The 21,178-nt window shown below is 43.3% G+C and overlaps 1 long non-coding RNA gene across 3 annotated transcripts; it reads right to left on the bottom strand.

The window, feature by feature from the left end:
• Positions 1–4,612: 4,612 nt before the first annotated feature.
• LOC145658562 (uncharacterized) lies at positions 4,613–21,036 on the bottom strand. Of its 3 annotated transcripts, none has more exons than XR_014124159.1 (3): positions 20,671–21,036; positions 20,321–20,395; positions 4,613–4,815 (listed from the first exon to the last, which is right to left on the bottom strand). It is a non-coding gene; the product is annotated as an uncharacterized LOC145658562 (long non-coding RNA). The 3 variants fall into 3 exon arrangements; XR_014124158.1 differs by lacking the exon at positions 4,613–4,815 and adding an exon at positions 11,116–12,333; XR_014124160.1 differs by lacking the exon at positions 4,613–4,815 and adding an exon at positions 11,116–12,201.
• Positions 21,037–21,178: the final 142 nt, after the last annotated feature.

Below are 21,178 nucleotides of genomic sequence, written 5' to 3'. Positions count from 1 at the left end.
ATAAAAATACAAATCATCCTATTTTATGGACATTTATTTAAGAAACCCAGAATTCAAACCTGCTTTGATGTCATTAAACTATATTCAGAAGTAATGGCAGGTAAGACACACGTGATATATTACAGGGTTGCACAACCTTACTAATGATCTAATAACGTGTGTAGTTTAAGTGACTAACGTATCTAATGAAGGTGTTCGGGTGCATTTTGCATGTTACTGCCACTAGGTGTCGCCAAACAAGCCTCAAACAGGCACGGCATAGCTGCTCAGCACACCTGCAGGCGGCAGCGTGTGTCGAGTGCGAAATCGAATCGTCAGCTTTGGAAAAGATTTGAAGTCTCTTTATGTTTTACAGTTTTTCATCTTTGACAGTTCGGAACCTCATGCTGGTTGTGCAGAAGAGCTTAGAAAGAGACTGAAGACGCAACTTTTAGATCTTACAAATCTTTAGAGGAAAGATCCTGCAGTTAGGCTTTTGTGTGTGTGTGTGTGTGTTTTCAGACGTGAAATGTTTTATGTGTATGCAACAGAACATCAGTCAGTGGCCAGCATTAAAGCATCAGTCATGTTTATATCTGATATGACAAACTGTGAGAAGCACATGCACCTGCCATTGTGAACAGCTGGTGTTCTTGGAATTTCCCCTGGACATCCTGGAATTTATTATTATTTTTTTAAAAACTTCATAACTTCATAACTCTCTTGGGAATATCTTTGAAAGCATTATTTAAAGTTTATTCTGTTGACAGAGTTACAGTGTAGACGGACATCCGGCAAGGGGGCTGTAATGTGGAGAGTGTGGCCGCCGATTTCGGGTTGGTGCGTAAACACGAATCAGTCTGCATTTGATCAAGTGAAACAGGGCTGTTAATGGTTGGCTATCTCACGCCATTGTACTCCAAGGACAAAATGACTGGGTTGTTCTTCCACTCATAATTTCCATAAACCCTTTCTGTCTATCCAAGACTGAAAATGCTTCTAATCTAAATATAATCAACACAAATTTAGAGTCTGGACCTTGGGGAGCAAACAGAGCGCGAGGTCAATTCCTCAGTCATCAGATAACTTGAGGAAATTGAATTTGATGTTTAGCTTGACTGAGTGGCTGTGGCTAACCTCATCTGTGCCATGGGAGGATAAGCACGGCTTGTAAGACTGACTGAGTATGGGTTCGCAGTAATTAACTTGGCCTGTGCACAAATGCCTTTACCCAAGATGCCCTAAGGTGATGTAACTTTTACACGCATATTTGCGTTGACTCATAGAGTAAAGATGTGTGTGATTTTATTAATACGTCAAAAGAATCAAACGATTTTCCATTTCTTCAGCACAAATACATTTCCAGACGCATGCCGAAGGGGCCAGTGGATCTAGATTAGGTAAAACGTCTCCCCTTAGCTGTGCTGTCTTGAGATTGGTGTACCCATGTCCTTTTTAAAGATGACTCCGAAGCCCAAACTGTTATGTCTGTACGGAGGTGAATGTTGATCTAAACTGCAGTTTGGTGACCAGTGCAAAGGATACCTAAACTGTAACAACATCCCATAGAAATTTGTGTAACACTACAAGGATCCTATATACAATAACAAACTGAATTTTATTAAGTCATATGTAATCTTGACAAAATAACACTTATAATACTAGTTTTAATAGTGTTGATGTGTGTAGTGTTGTTCTGAGGGACACTTGAGGACATTTGGAAGGAAAGAGACTAAACTAAACTGAGATTAGTAAAACGTTACATGATGACAACAACTAAAATTCCAGGAGTGTGGGAAACAATGATTTTAATAACTTTTGTTTGCCCTTCTTTGACTTATTAATGCTTAGATTTATTGTTTGTTAATGTTGACTATTGACATAAACAAAATTAGTTAAGGAAACATTAATGTAAATATTTGTGACGCAATTTCGTGTTGAAAAGCGTTTGCTATTCTGCCATTCCACTGGACTAGTGGAAACATGTACTGTTGCTTCAGTGCAGAAGTAGACAGCTGGACACAGAGTCTCTCCTGGCGCAGGTGCGCTTTCATGCACTTCCAGTATCGGGGTTGCGGTGATGACGCGTGCATGTGTAACGCTGACATGCGGAGCATCATCTGTTCACACAACCCGGTTCCTTTTTCTGAGCCGATGACGTCAACGGTGAGGTAAACGAAAGATTCTGCGCATTCCTAAAAAGTCCCTCTCTGATGTATGTCCAGAGAAAAAGCTGTAATCCGTGAACTCCGAGAGCACTATTCATTAGCAAACAGCAGAAAGCCAGAAAAGAGAACACGCTGTTCCGCTGTATATTAATTGATGCATTAATCATTACTTTTTGTTTAATCTACGAATTCGTGTCCACTTGCCTCTAATCTAGAACACATTGTGCCTGGAAACCCGCCGTAAAAAATTTCCTTCCAATGACCCCCCCTCCCCCCCCCCAAAAAAAAACAAAAACCCAAAAAACAATTATTTCTGCAACAAATAATCACGCAAATATGCGGACACCGCTTGAGTGGCGGAGCGGCGAGGAGCGCGCGAGAGGTAAAATGTGGGCGCCAGATGCGCAGCGTTCCGGCTGAACTAAACGAGCTCTTTACGCAGCGAGCCGGAGGGGTCATTAACGCCCGGCGCTCCCCTGCAACGCCTGCATCCCATCATCCCTCCTTCTGACTCCCCTGAATTCGTCCGCTAAGACTGGGGGCCTTGTGCACCAGCGTCACATTCCAAAGAGGTGATGCGAAACAGAAATGCGTTCAATTCCTGATCTGGAATCCATCGGCGAGCTGCGCCTGTCGTCGGGGCTCCGCGCTGTCCTCCGGGACGGGCTGCACAGCTGTGGTGTGAGAGGGGTAGCTGGTGCCTCTGAGGAGCAATGTACCGCATTTTAGTGTCTCTGGAATGCGGCTCGGTATTAAAGAAGTCACAACTAAACATGCGATGGATTAATCGCTGCAATTTGCTATCGAACTTTTATTCAAGCGACGTTCACACACGCTCGACCTCCTATGGCTGCGCTTGGCATTTCCGTTCTCGAGTGCGGTTCAAGCAAGTAGTATCTCGTGAACATCTGGTGATAGAATAGTCAGGATGCTAAAGACAGGTCACACTTCATTTCGGGAAAATGTACAACCTCTGGATTTAACAAGCTGCGAATTAATCACCATTAACCAGTTGTGCCGTTATACGGCTAGTGACTCGCAGCAAGATCCAACGTTTCTCCACGCATTAACTCCCCGGTGCCTCTCCCCTCCGCGTGCTCAGGGGCAGTGGGGTAAGGCAAAGATCAGACAACAAAAATGTTCATTGCAAGCCCGAGCAAGTTTCAAAGGGAAAACCTGCGGGATATCAAACCCACCTCTCTCTCGATTGTTCTCTTTGGTTAAAAATATGCCGAGTGACCACTCTGACCTTTCTAATACAGTGCGTGTAACGGTGCTACAGCTGCAGACAATACAGCAGCAGAGGGAGGGTTTGCGTTAGAGAGAAGGGCAGAGCAGGGTCCTGTGGCACCACTGGGCTCTTCGTGTCTGGTTCTTGGCTCCTAAGGGACCATGTCAGGACGGGGCCAGAGGCGACGTGCTGCACACCCGTATGGAATGGCGTGTGTGTCAATAAGGGGGGAAGGGTTTTATTAGGTGCAGTCCTTCCTCGGTCCTGCTCCTCCTCCTCCTCCTCCTCCGCTAACGCCGAGGAATGTGCGGAAACAAGCAGAATATAAAACACCAGTGCAAAAAAAAAAAAAGTCAACCATAGATGTAACGTCTACCCTGCCAACTCGCTGCAATCTGGGTTTCCTTAGCATTCCTTTGGCTGAGAGATATCACGCCTGGCTCAGCGTGCTGGAGTTCAACCAGTGTATTGTTTATCAGCATCCTTTATGAACAGGCAGAAAACCGAAAATAGCGTGGTGGGGGGGGGGGGGGGGGTGTAAATGGAAGAGCACAGAGTCATTTTGGTGACTCTTTGGACACCCTTTGGGTTCTTCGGGTGACGAGGATGTGTGTAAGTCACAGCAAACACAGATGGCATCCCAGGACAGGGTCTAAATGCAGAGAGAGAAAAAAAAACGTTCCAAACCTCGTATTTCATCTCGGTATGAAATGTAATGTTTCATGAGAAGAATATGAAATATTAATTGCCATTTATTTCTTTTAAAATTTGAAACACATCTAATTGAGCATTTGCAGAGATCGAATGCCTGTCTCTGTGCTCTACTTCACGAGGTTATAATGAGCGAAGCACGATTGCCCTAATGTGACTGCAGTGCACACTGTCTTCGGTGACATCTCAGAGAGAAGAAATTACGAGGACAGGCATGAAGGGGAGCAGAGAGGCACATGACCTTCCAAAGAACACCAGCGTGGTTGAGATACACACTTGGCAAAACCCCTGTTGGGGCCTGCTATATTCAACTTGGCCAATCGGACCCTCAGGAGAAATTTCATTCCACTGTACTCGAATCCAAAGCTACAAATCAAGACCTGATATGCGTAAAATGTGCACTGTTTCCTCGTGGATGGGGGAAGAGGTGTACAGGAAACAAACAAGGGCACACGGAGCTTTATTAAGCAGCCAGACGGACTTTAATGTTGTCTTGGACTTAGGCATCGCTGTGATACAGATGTTCCCTCCCTATGCCCCGCAAGCGCAGACCCGAAAGCACGCCCACAGCATTGCCGTGCCTATAGCCGATGGTAAGGTTTCAATGCTGCCTCGTGAGTCTTGTTTATTCTCCTTCTCAGTCAGGAACGCGGTAGCGTTGCACAGTCAGAAGGTGGCGTTCTCTGTTCCTAGACACTGTCCATGGTGCTGTTTAATGGGTCGGGTCTGGAAAAGCATCGATTTGAAACCATCAGCGCATTTAGTCATACATCATAAAAACCTGGAGCAGCGAGATGGAAGGAAAAGCACAAAGAGTGTTGCATGTTATACGCTGTTTTTTATGCACCCAAACCTGAACTGGTGCATTTAAGAAAACATAGCACTAATTGTATTCCTATACATTTAGCTCCTGTAATTATGTGATGATAATTCTCTGTGTGTTCAGTTTGGACCCTGGTACATTGCTGTCTGTGTTGTTCATTCCATATCCCATATAAGACGGACAAGGAGTATCTGTAAGAGACAGAAATTGGTCATGCGTGATCATCATAGTGATGATATGAAATACACAAGAAGCATTACTAATTACCAAATGCTAGAGTCTTTCACTAGTGCATCTTCTGAGATTAAAAATACAACAGTTATACAAACAGAAAGTACAACAGATATTATGCACAGATTTAAAATGATGATTAGGGGAACTCGGTGTGGATTAGGCGAGTTATATACAGGCTCCTCTGTCCTGCACTGTCAGCTGACATCTGGCCTCCACACTCTCATTAAGCAGGTCCCCTCCAACTTATACTTTAAGAGGAATTTCCTAATGTCAACTATTTGCTTGGATTGCAAATTTTAATCATTAATAAAAAGGCAGTTGCAGTGTTGGACCCTGAACAAAACAAAGCTTGAACTGATGCACACAGATATGACTGTTTTTTTTACTGCATTAGAAACACGCATAAGAAGTGAAAGTGGATTTATTGACGTAGTTTCAGTAGGCTGTTTTAGGAATATAAACAAAAAAGTACATATATTACCCTCCTCTAGAGGTTAAATGAGTCCAAAGAATGTGATTTTGATCTTAATCTGGAATGTTCCAACCTCAAGTATTATGGACAATTAAACCGAAGCAGTGTGAAGACGTTATGTTCAGTGGTTTTGACATTGCCATGATGTGGCATATCACGTAGTGTTTTAATGTGCTGTCCTGGTGGTTAAAGCATGTGAGATATTTGCTTGCAGATCCAATTTACACGTCTTTTCTGACCTTGAGGTGTTTGTGGTGTTTTTGCAAAATACTAACTCGGTTCCAGACCCAATTAATGTGAAACCCTGGTATAAAGAACAAAGAGTTCCTTTTGAGAGTGGTTGAGACACAGCACTGCACATCACTGCACAGCACTGCACAGCCCCAAAACTACGGCGCATCACTGCACAGCACCACACAGCCCTCACATCACCACACAGCCCTCACAGCACTGCACACCCTCACACAGCCCTCACCTCACTGCACAGCACCACGCAGCCCACACATCACTGTACAGCCCTCACAGCACTGCATAGCACTGCATAGCACTGCACAGCCCTCACCTCACTGCACAGCCTCATACAGCCCTCACATCACTGCACAGTACCGCACAGCCCTCACACCACTGCACAGCACTGCACAGCCCCTAAATTAGGGTGCATCACTGCATAGCACCGCACAGCCCTCACCTCACTGCACAGCACTGCACATCTGCTAAATTAGGGCGCATCACTGCATAGCACCGCACAGCCCTCACATCTTCACAAAACACTCACAGCATTGCACTGCACCGCACAGACCTCACACTACTGCACAGCACTGCACATCCCCTAAATTAGGGCGCATCACTGCATAGCACCGCACAGCCCTCACATCATCACAAAACCCTCACAGCATTGCACTGCACCGCACAGACCTCACACTACTGCACAGCACCACACACCACTCCACAGTCCTCAGATCACTGCACAGCACTCCAAAGTCCTCACATGGTGCACATGCCTGGTGTCCCAAGCCCTGCTGGGTTCCAGTGCAGTATCTGTTCTGCCACAGTACTGTCACAACAGAACCACTTGATGTCGTGAAAACAGAATCATTTCACTGTTTTGGTTGCACCTTTAGTTGCCGTGGGAGATGATTTGTCTGTGTAGAGCTGACCCATTAAGATGTGATTCAGTTTCACAGGACCCATTTACAGCATCTGGAACTTGGTGTATTGAAACGAAAAAAGTGAAACTGACATATAAACCCTGAGGCTACTCAGTCGTAGAAAACACCTCCAATCCAACTGGACACCAGGAAGAAACAAGTCCAAGGGAAGCAAAATGGACAGTAAACACAAAGGCAAATGCCCTGCTCACGTCGTGCACCATTAAAAACACATGGAACATGAAAACATGTTTTTAAACGAGAATAAAAAGAAGTTCTTAATTAGCCCTAGATGGCCTGTGAACTCTGGATCCAAAAAGGTCAAGTGTAGGGAATTACAAGCATAATTCATGTCATGCTGTGAATCAGAAGCAGCGAGGAGATTCTTGGATAACTACAATTTGACCTGCAAGGAAAAAGAGGGCAGGAAAACCAGGACCAAAACAAGCCTGATGGAGAAAAAAAAATTCCTAACAGCAGCAAAGGCCAAAAGCAGGTGACGTACATCGGAAAGGATGGGATTACGGATGGGATTATGTTTGGTATTACACAGAATGGTCGTTGAATCTTACTGAGTTGCTTCTTCTTGGTTGTGTGACCTTTCCACATGATGATATTCACTGTGAGAGCTTCAGTACACCTGGATGATAATCAGACCCTCAGAAATCAATAACCTTGTTCACATTCTAAATGTGTTGGAAATGTGTGCGCAGTGAGTGTGGTGGTGTTATTTAGAGGCAGGAGACTTGGTCTAATGCTCGTGAAATGTGCAGCATCTTGCTTTAGTGGCCATCAGTGGTGACACACCAGTCTGACCAGTCTGTGGTGATAAGAGTTTAGTAAGAGGCTGTAAATGATAAAATAAGGCCAGTCAAAGATATCATTTACATAGCATTTCCACAATTTATTTAGTTATTTATTTTTAGCATTGCTTTTGGTTAAGAATTTTAAAAAATAATCTCTGAATCTTTACATAGACAAATGTTCAGTCTAGCAAAGTGTGAATTTTCACAGTGAAAATGTGGTGGTCTATTGTTAGGGTAAATTTCTCTCTCTCTCTCTCTCTCTCTCTCTCTCTCTGTGCAAGTATACATATATATATATATATATATATATATATATATATATATATATATATATATATATATATATATATATATATATATATTGCCTTCGGCTTCTTCATTATGAATTTGGACCCAAACATCTGTAAAACTGCTATGTGCTGTGGTGTAAAAAGCACCATATAGAGAAATTTGACTTTGATAAAAGTGGAGTAAAGATTTCTACTTGAAATCCCCTTAGTATGAAGAATCTGGATAATGGAGGCACTATATCTAGATGCTTCTTCCTTCTGTTGTAATGAAGGCAAATTCCAAGACACACACGCACAATCAAACTCACTGTGTGTGTGTGTGTGTGTTTAGAACAAGGACGGTCACGGTTACTGAGACAAAGATGGGCATGATTATCGAGACGAGGATGGTGACATTTTTTGCACTACAGTGCAGCAGAGAGGGACCTGGCCCCACTTTCATGTTGACAGATGCTGGCCACGCTTGCAGCTCCAGCACGTGTACCTTATGCAACTGAACACACATGCTTTGCTTTAAGTGAACATATTTTTAGTAACTCTTCTGATGTGGGAATGGTACACGACGTGGGTTGGCCATAACAGTGCTGCGGATCATTACAAGAAGTGTGATTACATGACACAAGGCTGAAATTCCAAAAAGGACTAATGTTTCGAGAAATTGACAATGACTGGAGTTTGAAATAGTTTGGCTTCTTGGAATCCTGTGCGAGTCTTCTGTGTTCAGGGTTCTTCTTCAGATTGTCGCAGAAACGTTTTCCCTTGTGTCTCTGCAGAGAAAATGTCACTGTTACTAGTAACCACACAAGAAATAGCCATTAGAAACACACGGACGTGTGACTACTTTTGAACAAGGAGGTTAAACATTTAAATCTATAGTGAAAAGAAATCAAATATACCAACAACCTCCAACCAACATTACCAGGTTCCACAGTTTTACTTAATGTACTAACATTTTGGGGCAGTTCGGCCGACTGAAGGAGTGAAGGGTCGCTCGTTTGTGGGCTGGAGTGTTGGTTGTACATGTCAGCGTCAGGGCCGCACACGCCGACGGTCCATGGCTGTGTTTGTTTCCATTGCACGCGCCGACGGAAAGGAGTGCGGCCGAGACAGATGGAGAGATGCCTGGATCTGGAAGTGGCTGCTAATTGTGTTCTGCCATTGCTTATGATCAGAAGGACCAAACAGGTCTGGCCGTTTTCATGGAAAGTCAAATCGGTGTCTGTCTGCTGGACGGTCCTGTTTAGGATACACTAGGTTTAGGCATGTAGGACTGCATGACCGAGAGTTTGTATTCTGCTCAGTTAGGGGGTAAAAAGCAAACCTATTGACAATTTTATTTTCAACTTCTTTGCCTTAATAATAACAGTAAGATTATTATTATTGTTGTTGTTTTTGCTGTTAAACACATTCTATTAAATAAGTTGACTTGTCATGAGCATTGGAGATTGTTTAAGCCTTTAACTATCAGGTTCAAGTTAAACCACCACTTTTAAGGAACTCATTGTAGGGATCTTGATATTTATATCCAGAAATGTGTGTCTATGTGTGCTATCAATCACTGCAAATAGATCTTAATAAAGGGAGGCAGGAAACACTATTCTGAGAAAGCGGGTAAAGGGAGAGGGTCTTTGTTCTGTGTCTCGCCCTGGACCTATGGACATACCCCCCGCCCCCAAAGGTTCACTTGACATCTACCCGAGGACAAGTGCTTCCTTACCCCGTCTGGGCAGATACACACACACACACACGCAAACACACACACTCCTGGCAGGTCTGATTAGGGCCAAAGGAGAGACAGAGAGAGAGAGAGTGGGAGAGAGAGCGGGAGGAAGAGAGAGAGAAGGAAAGACAGAGGGAGAGAGAAGGAGAGAGAGCAAGCAAGAGGGAGGGAGAGAAGGAGAGAGAAAGAAGGAACCTTGGATTCAGTGTAGTGGGCTTTTTCAGTGTGTGTTTATCTTAAAAGGGTCTTAGCTCCCTGTAGCAATCAGACGATTGCACATTAAAGCCAGCAGTTCATTTCCTGCAAAGCCATAATAACAATAATGCACATAGTTGTCGCTGAAGTGTTAAATGAGGAAAAGTTGGTGTGGCTGGTTTCAGAAGCAAAAACAGTACCTCACATTCCTCCAAGCACAAACACCTCAAACACATTTCCTTCCAGACTGCAATAACAGCCTTTACATACATCTCCTAAGATGGAATACCAGACCTTCGGTACTGATGTCAACAGGCTCAGATGTTTTTATTAGGTAAAGCAACATTAACAGGACACTTGAGCCACGCATGATGAGTTGTAAATAAAACCGCCTGTAGAAGCCGGGGGGGGGAGAACTGACATCAGGACTTAGAGTGATCACAAATGAACTTCTAAATGAACCTGTATGTCAGTGTAACACATGACGAGCATGTTTAGCGCCATTTATCACCACTGTTTGGAAACTGTTTCTCTCCAAGGCTAACGCACGAAGAAGCCTGCCGGGATCCCAACATCTAAACAGCTGAGGAAAAAGTGATATAGTTTGACCCATCCTGCACCATTGTTCTTATGTCCAGATGTGTTTATGTGTGGCGAACGTTAAAAGCTGACTTTGCTGTCTGGTAATGCACACTGTTAAACGTGGTGGTGGATCTGTAATAACGTGCAGGTATCTCGTGGGCATCGTCAGGGGATTTTACTCGAGGAGATGCCACCTCCTCCGTCCGCTGGCCGACGACCCCACGTCAGAGTCACGTATTAGGTACTGGACGTTAATGCGTTTCTTTCACTTTTTTTTTTAATATACTGCAAATGTCTCACATGAAACCATAAGAGGACACAGATGATGTATGAAAATGCAGAATCCAACATGTCTAAATCATTTGAAAGTGTTTGCACCTCCATAGCTTATAGCGTTCAAACTGTGACCTCCATTTATCAAGGGTTAAGGGATTTATCATTCAATCATAATTCATTCATTCACATTCATGTGGCGGGGCTCACATCTGGTGTGAGTAATAATATAACTCACAATAAGGCAACACTAAATCACCTAAACATAGAATAGCATGTCCATAAACTTGTCCGCTACAAATAAATTGTACTTTCTCGCTTATGATGGTAAGAAGATGATCTTCCTTCGCTGCTGGAGGTGATGGCACTGCCGAGGTAGGTCTCTGCATCTGCCCCGGACTGAGGATAACTGTGGTCACTTTCTTAGACTAGGCAGCATTCTCTATGCTCTTGTTTCGTAGAGTCTCCTCTGAGGGTTCGAACAGTACATACATTTTACAATAGCCTTTTATGCATTAGTAACACATCATGTTCACTAGATGTTTGAAATCAATATGTTTTTTAAGTGCTATTCCTTGATGTTTTTAAATTAATTCTACTTTTCTATCGCATATGAAGACACAGGAGCTGCTAATACAGTGATTTATTAATGTGTGCAAAAAATGGATAAATCAATGTAAAAACTGATCTTCATATATCCCAAACCTCATCCTTCGATTGGTATATGCTGCGTCCCATAGGGAACGTCACCTTTTTCCACTGCCTGCTCCGTCTCTGGGTTTACAGCACACGCTTGTCCTCCATAAACAGTCTGAGAGAGTCACGAAAGGTTTAAGCTGCTCCGTGTTTTTTGCCTGATTTTCTGGTTGGTGGGGGGTCATTAGCTCAGCATTAATCAAAGGCTGGGAAAAAGGCCTGTGGCCTGACAGGGGGGAAAACCTCAAGTATCGCAACTGCATAAGCCCTGTTGAAGTTAGCACGTAACACACGCACGAGCTGGAAGCTGGCCTGCGGATGCAGGAAAAACATAGCGATAAAAACAAAGTGCAGAAACTGCAAAAAATGTGGCTCACAGGTTGAGAGGTAGGAAACATCCATTTAAGTTGTTTGGCTGTGGAGGGTTTCGATGGTGAAATGTCTATAGATGAGAAAAGCAGAATGAGTCTCCAGGCCTTTCTTCACACTCTAACGTTGGTTCCTACTCCCAGACTCCCAGATTCAAGACACAGACATACACACTCACACAGACACACATATGCATGCGCATGCACATATGCACATACGTGCATGCGCAGGCACACACACACACACACATGCACGCGCGCACACACACACACACACATGCACGCGCACACACAAACACACACATACAAACACACTGACACACACAAACTGCTCCAGCATTCCATCACCAAGGGCTCCAAGTTGGAAAGCCTTTTTTTTCTGGATCCCACCGCCGGCACCAGTCCACATTCCTGATTTCACTGGGGTTCAGCCTTTACTGTCCTGCTGAACTTGGACGGGATGGTCTGTCCTGGAGGAAGGCGGGATGGCTCAAATACTGCCTCGCTGGAAAGAAAACGCACCACAGCAACTCGCTGAATTGAGGTGTATACTTCACCACGACTGATGCACTCCTTAGAAATGTGCACGAGTCTTCTTAACGCACCAAGAAAGATTAAGGCTGCCCTTAAAGTGGATCTAAACAAACAAACAAACAAACAAACAAACCATGCTTATAATTTTAGATTACATCACTGCGGTACTTGCGGATATGTGCTTGTATCTACAGATGTAAGTGGTGAGAGAGAGTAAGAGAAAAGGAAAGCAGATACAAATAAGAAATCACAGCTGAGGATACAGTATATATTCCTGAGGTGCAGTGCTTAAAAACTTCACTTGAATGTCAAGTAAAGATAAGATTGTAAAAACACTTTGTCCTTAGTGTGAAGAATTGATTTGGCTGTATAGGATTAGAGAGATTTTAAAAGTAAAAACCTAAAATGACCCAACAGACTGTGAAAGTATATTACTTCATCGTAAGAGACAAACAAAACAAACACATGAGCATCTGTTCTGCTAATTGTGGCCCCTACTCTACAAAGAAATGTACGTTCCATCTGAAACACATCAAATTCTGCAGTTGTAGCTATCCTCAGATTCCAATTGTGTTTTTAATACTGTGCTCAAAAACGAATGTAAATCACGCACAATTATCTTTTTGATTGCGGGGGGGGGGGGTTGCGTTCCAAAGATTACAGAGGGCTGCTGGGAATTAGATCAGCATGTGTGCAGAATGTTTCATAAACATCAAAAGGACAGCAGCCACTCAGTCTGAAAGCACTGTACTCGCCAGAGCCATAATTCAGAAATGGTAAAATGTTGGTGGTGCAAATGAAAGATGTGTAAGGGTGAGGTTTTTTTTTCAAACTGGCAAAAAAAAAAAAGACTAAACATTAAAACAACTACTGCAACAAACTGAAAAGCAATTGGTAGAGAACACGTTTCAGAAAACAGAAAATTGCTAGAAAGTCTAGAAAGCTGCTTCATGGCACTACGTAAAAACGTTTTTCTGCTTTAGGATTGACTTCCCATCAGAGGTCGGAGTATATTTGCTGGAGCAACTCTGTTCGAGGCTTTTCCCTTGATGCAGTGTTTCCCTGGCACTTCTAACCTGCAATGCTCTTCAGGGGTGCTTGGGGTAAGTACAACTCCTCCCAACGCCCCATTCCCTTCACTCATCCAACATCCCTCCCCACAATCACCATAAAGCCCAGAATGAAAGAAGACACTGCTTTTAATCACTGCTGCCATCAGACGCCTCCAGCCATAGCCCAACAGACAGATAACATTCTCTGGACTATTTCTAGCATTTTATAAATTGTGTTTATGATACCCTTTGGGCCTTCAGGAATGACAGTCTAATTCAAAGCAGAGGGCCTGAAATGTTGTTAGTGTCAGATGCACTAACTGGCCAATGCGTCTGTTTTTGTTTATGGAGGTATCCTTCCTCGAACAGTCATTGGCCATCAACTATTTACTGTTTACTTTGTTTCCCAATTTAGTTTCATTTCACGGATTCTTGTCTCGTGAAACAAATGCAGGGGTTTTGCGCAGTGTTTGAGGAAACCTGGTCCAATCATATCGAGTTCAAGGTGGTACGAGGATTTTACGTTAAGCTGATCTCCGTTTGCCCGCGCGTTTAGGACGGCGTCACCATGGAGACCTGCAGCAGCCCAATGCATCGCTGCATGAATGCGTGGGCGCGTCTCACAGCCTGCAAGCAAAAGCAGAAGCGCCGTGTCAAATCAAACGAAAACACGCGACGCTAAAGCTGTCTCATAACTCTCGTACAGGTACTTAGCAACTCTGGAACATAAACCGAGCATGACTTTTAAATCAAAACCAGTAGCTGCCTACAGCATCGCGTTAGTTTACAGCGGGTCTGACACTGCTGATATTGCACAGGCCTCCGGAGATTCTCTTAAATCTGGATACTAAAGAGAGAACAAAATCCCTCCTTTTTTGATGATGCACAGGTGTTCCACCCAAACCAGATACAAAAAAAGCACAAGAACTCAAACGATCTGCCCTTCAATCGAGCTAAACTTAAGCAAACATTCACTGGCCGGATTACACAGCGGGGGACATGAACGTTACCCTGCGGAAAGCCTCGCTGCCGAAATTGGCGAAGTGCGGAGATCTGAATTATTCACTTTCTGTTTTTACAGGCCCCCCGTGGCCCTCCCCATGTGCGCGGACGCCTCGGGGATGACGGAGTCGCAGGGTGCACGCGAGGAGAGCTGAGGCGGCGCGCGGCGAAGGTGTGCCTGGTGCCCCGCGCGCGAGGTCAGCGAATGGCTCGGGCGGTGGAACCCCGTCATCTTAAAGAGTACAGTCATTACTCAGCTCATATACACAGGCACGCACTCGAAGCCCGGTCAACACGGCCCAATCAATGCCAAACCCTCGCTGAGGGCGCATAATTAAAAGCAAAGACTGCACTCCAGAATAGTAGCGTGATTATGGCTCAAATGCACTAAAGCAATACTCGACCTTAGGAAGGCTGCCGACAATAACCTCGACTGTCATGCAGCGCTCGCTCATTAAGAAACCTGTTTGTGATATAACGGTACAAGGCTCGCCTCTTTGATTCCGGCATTAGTTACAAACACGCACACTGCTCGCTGGCTTCAGGCATTCGTCATTCTTTTGCCTCCTGACACTAGAGTCGCCATAAAGCCGAAAGCATGCATTCCGTATGTACGAGGTCACTTTTAGACACAGATGTCGGCAATGATGCCGCTGTATCACGTGAGACAAATGATATTTTGGGGGTAAACAGAATGCATCCTCAGAACAGCGAAGTCATGCATTCCAAGACAATCACTGTAAATTAGTATAATGACAAAAATAAGCACCCAGCACATGTTTCGGGTTTAAAACGCGCATGTGGAAAGCAGCTTTTTTAATAACCAAATGACCACACCTGGCGCCATAAACTCGGCGGGACTTCAAAGCTGGTTTCATTCGAGGAAGGACGAAGGCGAAACAGCTATCTTTTAATATTCCTTTTAATAGTCATATTGGCTTAGTTGTAATGAAAGCCAGAAATGCATATAATGCATATAATGGAAGTTGTATCAAAACACCTATTTCCCCCCAAAGGGACCAGAGACTTTCTGCTGTTAATTAGCAAGTAAAATATGAAGTGATAACTCTCACCTCACTAATAATCTCATTTACCAAGTGATACATTGCTGCAATTTAAAAGCATATGCAGAATAGTGTATTTGATAAAATCACCAAAATGCCCCAAAATAAATGGACATAGATGAGGTTTGTATCGAGGATGAAATGTAGATTCAGACTGAATCAATCCAGAAATGACAGTAGGTTCACTTTTTTTTTTTTTTTTTTTTTAAATTTAATTAAATTTAATTTTTTAAAATTTGATGTAGGTATTACGATAAATTTGAACCTCAGGTTTACCTGCAAACCTTTTTTTTCCTGCCTGTAGCACTGAAAATCATTTGGCCAAAGTATAAATCCACCTACTGCAAAATCCAGCATTTGTGGACAAGACTAAAAGCCGCAGTGCAGTTTTGGAAATCTGTTTTGTATAATAGCAAAACAATGTTTATTTATGTGCTCATTTGGCAGCAATTTAAATGATTCCGACCTTTGGTCACGAAATGGAAACTTCATCTGAATGTGACCTTGCTAAGGATATGCTGCATAAGTGAAAAGGGAACCTAAGATGCTGAGTCAAAACGCATCTGGCGGAATGAACTCAGTCAGACCATAAATAATGGTCTGATTTTGGATTAGGTCAAGATGTGCTCGAGGAATGTGGTCAAACATGATGTGTGAGAAGGAGTATAAAGGGAGTAAATCCAAAGCAGACTCCAGACACAGAGGTCTGGTCTTCGAAGACATCACGGGATTGATCGACACTGTGCCACACTCATGGGATCGACTGTGCCACCCTCACGAGATCATTCGACACCATGCCACCCTCACGGGATCAATCCACACTGTACCACCTTCACGGGATTAATCCACACCGTACCACCTTCACCGGATCGATCCACACTGTGCCACCTTCACCGGATCGATCCACACTGTGCCACCCTCACAGGATGAATCCACACCGTGCCACCCTCACCGGATCGATCCACACCGTCCACCTTCACCGGCTCGATCCACACCGTGCCACCTTCACCGGATCGATCCACACCCTTATGGGTTCAATCCACACTGCGCCAGCTTTAGGGGGAAGGGAAGCAAGATTGCCTTTTCACCTTTCACCCTGGCCAAGGCACACATCATGCTCCAGATGTAAGTGGCAACAAAACACACATTTTAAGTCCAACTTGACCTGATTTACAGCCTGAAAAATCAACTACAGCAGAGGTGACTCACCAGTTCACAAACACATACATAAACACTAACTTTAGTTTCCAGCTGATTAGTTCCTGTCTTGTCCAGAGTCCTACAATGGATGGAAAGTGACTCACCAGATGAAAACTCAACTATTACGGATTATCAACATCCAAAAAACGTCCAAAACAAAGGGGAAAAAAAGGAATTTCAAAGACAGCACTGCTGTCAATAATCAGTCCACAGAAATAATGAAAATCAAATTGCTGAATAAGTGTTTGAAGTATCTGTATGGTTTCCTCAAGAAAACATCTTGATGAAGCTGTATCTAGTTAGTATGTGTTACACAGTATTTTCCACGTAACTCTGGAGATAATAGACTTCAAGGTGGCTTTACTGGGGGTTGATTTAAATCACATGTTGGGAATTTTAGAATCTGCAAAATATATTTCCCTTACACTCTAAAGAGCTAAATTCTTTGCATTCTGAGAAGATGGGTTCAGAGCACTTAAATCCGCCAGTGCCGTTAACCCCCACAAGCACGAACAGGTCCCTGGCGTGGCACGCTTCAGTGCCTGACCTCTGTGTTCAAGACACGCAACTATGAAGAGCCTCTTCACGCACCAGTATAGAGCCCATTGCTTTCCTGCTCACAGTGGTGTTATCGTGATCGCTTTGATCAGTAACAAGTTTCCAGCCCTGTGCCAAACAACATGAATAAGTCATCAGATTCTGGGATTAAATGTTAAGGACAACTACTTCTTATTGGAATGTATCTGTCCATTTCTGGAGGACCACATTTTTTTGTAATTATCTTAGGGAAACATTGTTAGAACATGTAAAAACTTTCAATCCGCATGTTGCGTCAAAACGTTTGCATTAAAGCGTGATATGAATATCATGTTTCTCTGATTCAGATTAAGTGCAGATTAAGTGAAGTCTTCCACTAAATTGCACTGGATTACCAGTAGAAAGTGCTTTTTAATGTAGAATGGGTCTTAACATGTGCCTTGATAACCTGTCCTGCATATTTAAACAATTCTATCCAAAGCCTCACATCCCCATCAAGAACCCTTTCACGACACTATTTTACAGTTTACAAGCTTTTTGATGACAGCTACATGCTCACAGCAGGTCTTGTAAAAAGTGTGATTTACAGCTGTGTTTTGAATGCCACATTTAAAACAAAGAACGTTACGGACCAATCTTGGCAAAGTAAAAAAATTCAAAAACCACTGTTAGTGAATAAATAATCAAAAACGACCAACAACAAAGTTCTGGGGAATTCTGACTCTCGCTCTGGCAACCCATGCTATTATGTAAAAATAATTTCATCATGGTTTAAACCATCATTTACATTTACAAATAACCTCAAGGCACAGTACGGTAAAACACACCTTACAATATTTACATGATGATAATCACTGTTGTGCAAGCCTCACGAAATATCAGATTACGTCCTAAAATCATTAGCACGGTATTATAACGGTTTGGCATCAGACAATAAAAAAGTTTAGATTTAAACTTCCTCTCTCACTTTGGAGGCTAACTATATAACATATGTTATGTTATCTACATTTGCTTGTAGAGGCTTCCCTTGTCAAGGCACTTGTCATCCATGGCGGGGTAAACGAAGCAGTTTCCTGCCTGAAACACTGAAGGACATAAAGACCGTCTCCATTCTCAGCTCACTGCAATGACGTGTCAGGGTAATTAAAGTGACTAAATGCTTAGAAACACATGACTGTGGTACATCATTAACCTAATGGAGTAACTGGACCTCTGGACCTGGGACACAGTGTCAAATAAAGACCAAGCATGTGCATTCATTCCTCCCCAATATGAAATATTAGCCATTCATCCTCAGTAGACATGCATGTTAGAGAAACTGCACTGGTTACCAAACCTTTCGGCCAACTCAAGATAAAAAATCTGTTGAGTTTACTCTAAAGAGTTCTAGAAAATGGTTGTCTCGATGAATTTAAGATGTAATTTAATTAATTTATTTATTAAGTTACACAACAAAATTGAGAAAACATTTGACGAGTCAAGGCTGTCATTTTCCATGAACAATTACAGTTAACTCAATAAGCAAATAAGCTTGGATTAAAAAAACAAAACAAACAAACCCAAAAACAAAACATAGTTTACCTACAAGTTGAGGTAATGAGTAAATGTTCAGGTTGTAAAAATATTGGAGATGATATATGACATCTATCCTGTAGTGTAGCACATTGTCTATAGGTGTGCACATGTAGTCATGATATTTTTTAGCTTTATAATGCTCAGTTTGTTTGGTACTTGGGTGCTGTCAATAAATCACCTACTCCCAAAATGCCTTTGTTAATGGTGGCAGGTGAAACCATGACTCAGCATCAGACAATAAAACCACGAATGCTCAATTTTAACATCTCAAGAACCTTCATAGTAGCCTTATATAAGAGGCCTGGAACATAACCGTTGTTATGTTATAACAGAGCCATTCAAAGCAAAACAGGGGTCTGAGTATGAAGATCATATCCAGAGGTAGACAGCCAGTATCCAGATGGGCTCATGTTTGAATTTCCCAGAATACTTGCTAAAGACATTCACTCCAAGCCATAAGATTTCCATGCTGTCACATCCTGTTAGACACCTAACTGACTCCGTCTGCGTCCACGGCACTTCTAGTTTAAGGTCAGATTAAGCGAAACGATCATCGACCGATCTAAGATGTGACATCCCCATTGGTTTGTCGTCACAAAACCAAGCAAGAGCCGTGCAGATAAAATACCACAGCGAATTCGCTTTAAGTGGTTCCAGAGAAGAACAACCCCCTGGAGTGAGGTGATACGACTCCAAAGCAGTGCAGAGCAGAAAGCGCCAATATGAGGGGCATGTGATTACAACACCTACACAAAGTCTGCGTTAATGTTTCCTAGGTTGCCCTTTAAAGCACCGTTTTTGAGTCAGAAGGACCGACTGCCAAATTCCAGCATGAACTCATGGATCCGTCTTACTGCGAACGCAAGTGACACACGTTTTTAAGAACAGGTGATGTTCCGCTGCTTTCCTAGAAAGCTCTCCATTTCCAGCGCTGACAGGGCCTTGGTGCCCTTCCACACACACAGCAGGACAACATGTAGCAGAAGGTGAACTCTGCAGCACTTGGTGACCAGGGACTGAAACAAGGCGCGTGTGTGTGTGTGTGTGTGTGTGTGTGTGTGTGAGATCACCCCATGTTGGGGAGGTATCTCATCCCATCAAACACCACCCCACTGAGAGCGAAGATTCAGGGGCCTTTTACGAGACACAAGTCAGTGATCTGACTGGGACAAGACTTCTGTCGTGCTGCCTGATTTAAACATCATTCAAAGAGCCTGCTATTACACAGTTTAGATGTTTTGTGCAAGTTACTTGGAAACGTTAAAGAACTGAACTTATTGAAAGCAGTGCGAACAACAGATAAGCTGTTTCACTGCTCAGATTGTAAATATCCATGGTGCGAATGTCCGGTGCAGTGAATTTCAGAGCTGGAGGTATAATTTTCAATGTGAGACATTTGCTTTTAAATCAGGTCCATTTCACATCCACATTTGTCCCCGACAGAAGTGCTATTGATAAGAAAATAAATCAAACCAAACAGACCTGGACTAGCATGTTCTGGAGGTCGTCATAGTAATGGCCAGTATAATCTCAGAGATGCTGCTGCGTAAAGATGCCCTGTTCCAGTCTCATGGCGAGAGCAAGCAAACTTCAATGGCTGGAATGGGACAAAAATCACTAGAGTCACGATCCCTTACTTGGGAAGTGTAGGGAGAATTACCTGGTTGGTGATAAGCACATTTCCAGCAGGGAGTCCAAGTTCCCAGGACCTCCAAACAGCCAGGCAACAGCTTCCCTGTCATAAAGGTAAAAGAAATAAGGATAACAGTGACTGCTGTCTGATTGGAAGAGCTGTTTGCCCAGCTGGGGCTCTCTAACCCCCATCACTCTCAGAAGCAGAAAGAGCACGGCCATTTTTTTTTTTTTTTACCACTTGCTGTTCATCACATTGAGTAAGTATTATCTAGAGTGATACTGCAGTCTTCATGAAGTTGGCTTCAGAGCTAAAACAGAACATCCCGTGCATCTGTTATATGACTATGGTCAGAATCAGTTCAGTCACACACAAACCTTGTTCAGAAGGGCACACGGAGAGGTGGGTATCTTTTCTGTCACCAGAGGGCACTATTTGGGCACCATCACCATGAGGCTTCAGCAATTTCCACCAGTTCATGTTAAGGAGCACATAATGGACTATAATGAAGTGTAGACAGTCCAGAAACACTCTGTCCCACTGTATCCAAACAAACCTTTGTCACTTTACGCCCAGACTACAATGTAGCACACAAAGACTGCTGACCCATAAGCTCCCTAGACAAGCACTGGACAGCCTGCTCAGCTGGTATAAAGTCTGATTGGTCAGACAGTAGGACCACAGTGAGATGAAGCCAACGGTTGTTTTTTGCCAAACACAATCTTCATTGGATGTGACCTAAAACGTCGTCGACTCAATCAGAGGGACACAATGACAAATCTGCACTGATCTTTCTGGCTTTATTAGGACGTCGGCGAGAAAACAGGCACAATAAAATTTGTGTGTTTAGCCGCTCAAAAGAACACTCTAACACAATGGCTCTCC

The sequence above is a fragment of the Electrophorus electricus genome, chromosome 6 (genome assembly GCF_041902795.1).
Source record: "Electrophorus electricus isolate QZ-2024a chromosome 6, ASM4190279v1, whole genome shotgun sequence".
Taxonomy (NCBI): Eukaryota; Metazoa; Chordata; class Actinopteri; order Gymnotiformes; family Gymnotidae; genus Electrophorus; species Electrophorus electricus.
The sequence above is the reverse complement of the archived record's forward strand: the minus strand, read 5'-3'. Positions and strand labels throughout refer to the sequence as shown.